Below are 6,000 nucleotides of genomic sequence, written 5' to 3' on the forward strand. Positions count from 1 at the left end.
CATCGACTTCCATCCAGCCAAGCCGGGGTGTGGGGAAATCCGGGGAGTGGTGGTGTTGTCTAAGGCGGGACAGAGAGAAAGGAAGGGCTGCCTGAGACCTTGTGATCTTGGAATCCCAGAGATCACTTTCCTCTCCATAGACATGAGAGGACAAACACTCACTTAGCTAAAAATTACTCAGAAAATCACCTCAGGAGTACAAATCTGGCTCCATTCGACAGAGGGAGAAATTACTCAGGCTCAGAGGTGAATGGGCTACTAGAAGGCTCTTTTTGCCCCAAGAGTGGTTTTCATGGAGCCTGGAAGAACGTGTTATCCTAGGGCTCTCCACACCCCCTTCCTTCCTACTCAAGATTCCTGGAGCAGGGGTCCAGATCCCTTCTACTGACCTTCACTTATGAGGTGGGAATGATGATGGTGCCACCTCCTCGTCAGCCGCTCTGAGGACTAAATTTGAAGGCCCACTGAAAAGCTTTCAAAAATGATCAACACTAAGAAATTGTACAGCCTATAGGTGCTTGCTTTTGCACGCGGCTGACCCAGGTTCCATCCCTAGAACCTCCAATTGTCCTCCAAGCCCCACAAGAGTGATGATACCTGAGGGCAGAGCCACGAGTAAATCCTACATCACCAGTTGTGGACCAAGAACAAACAAACAAAAAACACAAGTTCTTAAGCACCATGGCATGTGGCCCCCAAACAAAAATTGAGGACCCAAAAAGTGTATTAAGAGCTTGTTACAGTAGTATTTACCATAATGTAGAATACTATAAATGACATTTTTGCAAAAGGAATATACTGGTTAGGGGTGATAATTCCTGGAGGGTCCTTGGTGGTTCTCAGCATCTCTGGGCCATCGTTTCTATCACTGATCTGACCACTGACAAGCCTTCAGCTAAGTGGAGTGCCAGGAATGGCCCTTGAGTAGCCTGTCACAGCCTGGGAGACCTCTATTTTTTGTTTTTGTTTGATTTTGGAGCCACATCTCTCAGTGCTCAGGGTTTATTTCAAGTTCTGCATTCAGGGAAAAATCCTGGCCAGTTCAGATGACCATATGGGGTCATTGACAAGGTGGATCCAAGGCAAATCAAGTGTCCTACCCACTCTACCTCTCAACCCTCCCTCATATTTTAATAGTTTTTTTTTTTAAGATAACCACTTCCACCAAGAAAAATTAATAGAATTCATGATTCTTTTACATTTTTGCAAATCTAGAGTCTGGCTTCTTAAACTATAGCTGAATTCCACATCTGCTCTTCCACTCACTATACTGCAGTATATTGAAGGGTAGAATAATAATCCAGTCTCAAGGAGATGTGGAATTTATCAAGGAAAGCCTTACTGAGAAATACAGGAGAGCAACCTGGCCTCCTGGCAAAGTCTTGGGAATGCCAAGGGTTTGAAGCTGTTGTTGGGAAAATGGACCACAGCTGACGGTCTTTGCCTGCTAGATCCCCCCAAATGATAGAAAATTGCTAAGTGTGCTCCCCAGAAATGGTTGAGAAACAAACCATGCCTGGAAGTGAATCTCAAAGAACACCAAGAATGGTGATTTAAGATGTCCAGAATGTGCAGATCTTTATGGCCAGGGAACTGAAACTTGTCTGATGGAATTTCTCAGCAATAAAGGGAGGCCTGGAATTAGCTCATAAAGTATTTAAACACAGGAAGTCTCAGTGGTGCTGGAATTGTTCTATGCCTTGGGTTTTTTCCAAGGAGTGTTTTATCTCTGGTACTGTTTAGAATTACTGAGGTATGCTAAGGATAAAAAAAAGATTAAATTTTGTTCAGTAATTTTTTGTTTGGTTTGGGGCCACACCCAACAGTGCTAAGGGCTTACTCATGACTCTATACTCAGGAACCACTCTTGGCTCTGTGCTCAGGGGTTACTCTTGAAGGGCTCAGTGATACCGGGGAGCAAACTGGTGTGGGCCATATGCATGGCAAATACCTTCCCCACTGCACTATCTACTGACCCACTCCATGATTATCTTTAAATTGCACCCAAGACTGCCTATGTCCATTCTACTCCCAACTTATTGCCCACAGACTTCAGGTATAGGATCAGGTACTTTAAAGTATGGGAGGTAATCGAAGAGAGTGTAGTGTGTCCATAGGGCTCAAAGAGAGGAAGGTGCTAGAAATGGAAGGCCTGAGAAAAAGTGTTGCAGAAGGATGATTTATATAAATATCTTTAATTTGGGGAGATGTTGGGTGCACATTCCAGTAGTTCTCAGGAGAGGTCAAGGAGCCATGCCCAGTGTTACTTGGCCAACCAGATAATGGTTCAATGGAACCAAGATGGTTCAGTGCTCAAACCCAATGGATCAGGAACCACCAGGTCTACCTGGCAGTACTCAGAGGGCCTCCAGGGTGATACTCAGCAGTACTGGGGTTAGGGGCATACAGTGCTAGGGATCAAAAGGGGTTGGTGTAGGGGCTTGATACATATAGTCCAGCTCCCTGCTTCCAATACCAAAATCTATTAAAGGAACTAACTATTCAGTTGTCCTTGCTTAAACTATTTATTTCTTAGGGCTTGGGGAGTTTTAGGGGTTTATTTTGTTTGGATGACAATTCCCCCCTCAGCAATGCTCAGGAGATACTCCTGGCTTGCTCAGAAATCACTCCTGCCGATGTTTGGAGGACCATATGGGATACTGGGCATTGAACCAGGTTAGCTGCATGCAAAGAAAGTGTCTTACCCACTGTACTATCTCTACAGCCCTCATTTCTTAGTCTTAGAATTGTTATGACCCCAGCCTGGTCCATGAGATATTACATACTTTTAGAATATTGTTAATCTAGTCACTGGATCAAGTAATGTGGGGAATGATCTACATTCATCTGATAAAGTTCACTCTTTTCTTACACATTGAAATACTTGAGGAGTGAATTACCCTCAATTGGGCAACTTAGTTTTTCTGTTTGATTTTTGTTTTGGAACCACACCCTGTGGTGCTCAAGGCTTCCTTCTGGCTCTACCCCACAGTAATCACTCCTGATAGGACTTGCAGGACCATTTAGAGTGCCAGGATTGGGCCAGAGAAATAGCACAAGGGTAGGGCATTTGCTTTGCATGTGGCCGACTCGGGACGGACCCAGGCCAATTCCCAAAATCCCATATGGTTCCCTGAGCCTGCCAGGAGCAATTTCTGAGTGCAGAGCCAGGAGTAACCCTGAGCCAGGAGTGCTGCGGGTGTGGCCCACCCCCAAAAAAAGAAGATAGAATGCCAGGATCAACCCTAGATCGACCAATGCTAGGCAAACACCTTAATCTTTACACTCTCTCTCCAGACTAGACCAGACCATCGAGGCAACAGAGAAACCAGGAGGGCCCCAGCAGTCAATAAAGACTCAGGCATCTCATATGGTAGCCAGTGAGCGAGACAGTTTCCCAGACATCTAGAAACAGGAACAAAATAGAAGTAAGTAAGGCATTGACTCCTACTTGGTAACTTTTTATTTTGTGTCCCAATGAATCCCATCTATCACTTATGTCACTTGTTTTGTTTGGATGGTTAGTTGGTTTGGTTTTGGAATCCCACCCAGTAGTGTTCAGGTTGCTCCTATAGTACTTGCAAGATCCTCTGTAGTGCCAGGGATAAAAGTCATCTACTGCATGCAAAGTCTGCCCCTAGTCTTTGAGATATCTCTTCAGACCCTCACTGAAGGTACTTGTATTGCTTTTGTGCATAACTGAGAGTTCAAAGAAATAGTTGAGAGACCTGGGACAGACTTCAAGAGTAATGGAAGTTCAGGAACAAAGACCAAGACCATCATTGAAGGGAACTCCTGCAGTGGCTAGTTTGATTAGAACATTTCTGCTCCTCCAGATGTTGAGTTTCCAGTTAGATTTTGACATTTCTTATCAGTGCCTAATATTGTTTTTAACAGAAGGAAAATGTAAATGTGTCTTCTAATTACATTAAAAAAACCTCTGGATAATGGAACAAAACATTCATAACTGGGTCCCCCATGATGAGTGGTCCACTCTCATTTATTATGTTTGGGATTTAGCACCTCACTCAGATACTAGTTTATATAAGGAATTAAAGATGGAAAGTATCGGGCCCGGAGAGATAGCACAGCGGCGTTTGCCTTGCAAGCAGCCGATCCAGGACCTAAGGTGGTTGGTTCGAATCCCGGTGTCCCATATGGTCCCCCGTGCCTGCCAGGAGCTATTTCTGAGCAGACAGCCAGGAGTAACCCCTGAGCACCACCAGGTGTGGTCCAAAAAAACAAAACAAGACAGAACAAAACAAAAAAGATGGAAAGTATCACCTCTCTCTCTATTTAAATATATACACATGGTGCTGAAGAGATAGCACAACGGTAGGGTGCTTGCCCTGCACGTAGCAGATTCAGGATGGACAGTGGTTCAAATCCAGGCATCCCATATGGTCCACCTTGCCTACCAGGAGCAATTTCTGAGAGCAGAGCTAGGAGTAACCCCTGAACTTCCGAGTGTAACCTAAAAACAAAAAATTTATATATACATATAAATTACATAAAGTAACACCTGAGATGATATGGATAAACCTCACCTCTCAAAAAGCAACTGTTACCTATGTAATTAGTAAAACATTAGACAAATCCAACTAGAAGGCATTTGACAGACTAAATCCAAGTTGAAGGATCTCTGCTTTCGGGCAGGAAAACAATACACTAGGGTAGGTCACTTGCCTTGAATGCAGCCAAATCAGGTTCCATTCCCTGTACCACATCTGGTGCCCTGAGCCCTGACAGGAGAGATCTCTGAGCTCAAAGTCAGAATAAGCCCTGAGCACCACTGGTGTGGCCCCCACGCCCCTCTCAAAATCTCTGCTCTCTATTTACTTAAGAAGACTTCAGTAGCTTTCTTAGTATCTCTGCTAGGTAAGGCTTGGAGTAGACCCTGTTTGGTGCAGGTTTTGTCTGATAACTTGCAAGGAAATCCTGACTTTTCCAGGACATTCTTTGTTTTGTTTTGTTTTGGAGCCACACCCAATGATGGTGACACTCAGGGGTTACTCCTTGCCTATATGCTCAGAAATTGCTCCTGACTTGGGGGACCACATAGGATGCCAGGATCGAACAGAGGTCCGTTATGGGTCAACTGCATGCAAGGTAAATGCCCTACCAATGCGCTATCATTCTGGCCCCTCCAGGACATTCTTGGTATCATTAGATATGCTGTTGATGAAAATTCTGTCTTCAATTTCCTACATAGGAACTATGCATCATATAAGGCAGTGATTTATATAATAATAAGGGCTTTTGTTGAAACTACATTAAAAAACAAAGTAACCTGGCCAGGTCATAAGTGACAGAACAGCCCAGAGCAATTTTAGGAGCTGAGACCCCTGAAGACTATTCTACAACAGAAAGGGACACTGATTGAAAAACTAGTAAAATCTGAAGGAGATCTAGAGTTTAGTTCATATTAAAAAGCTGTAGTTTCTTCATTTAGGGGAATGTATCACAAATATTCTAAAAATGGTCTAGATGCTCAATGTTAGGTAGTCATATTTTGTTGCAACATTTTTATAAATTCAAAACAGAATTCCTTCCCAAGAAGGCAACTATTATTCAGAAGTTATAATTAAACAATGAAAATAATACATTCTAATATATATATATCAGACTAAAAAAATGAAGTCACTTATTAGACTATTATTTGTAGGTGGTAGAGAAGGGAACGACAAGATACATATACTGAGGCAAGAAGGATAGCTGTAACTCAGTCCAGCCATACCCTTAAAATAATCACCCCGACCCACCACTTTCATGATTACAAATTACCTTACAAAACCTGCATGGGTAAGGGAGATGACTCAAAGGACTAGAGCACATGCTTTGCATGTGGGATAACCAGTTTTGCTCCCCAGTCTCATGTGATTTCCTGAAGGAGCTCCTGAGCATTGTGAGGAACAGTCCTCCAAAAAAACCCTCTCTCAGGATCATTCCTGATATGCTCAGACCATATGGAATGCTGGGTTAGCTGTGTGCCAGATACCA

Source organism: Suncus etruscus, chromosome 3 (genome assembly GCF_024139225.1).
Source record: "Suncus etruscus isolate mSunEtr1 chromosome 3, mSunEtr1.pri.cur, whole genome shotgun sequence".
Classification (NCBI taxonomy): domain Eukaryota; kingdom Metazoa; phylum Chordata; class Mammalia; order Eulipotyphla; family Soricidae; genus Suncus; species Suncus etruscus.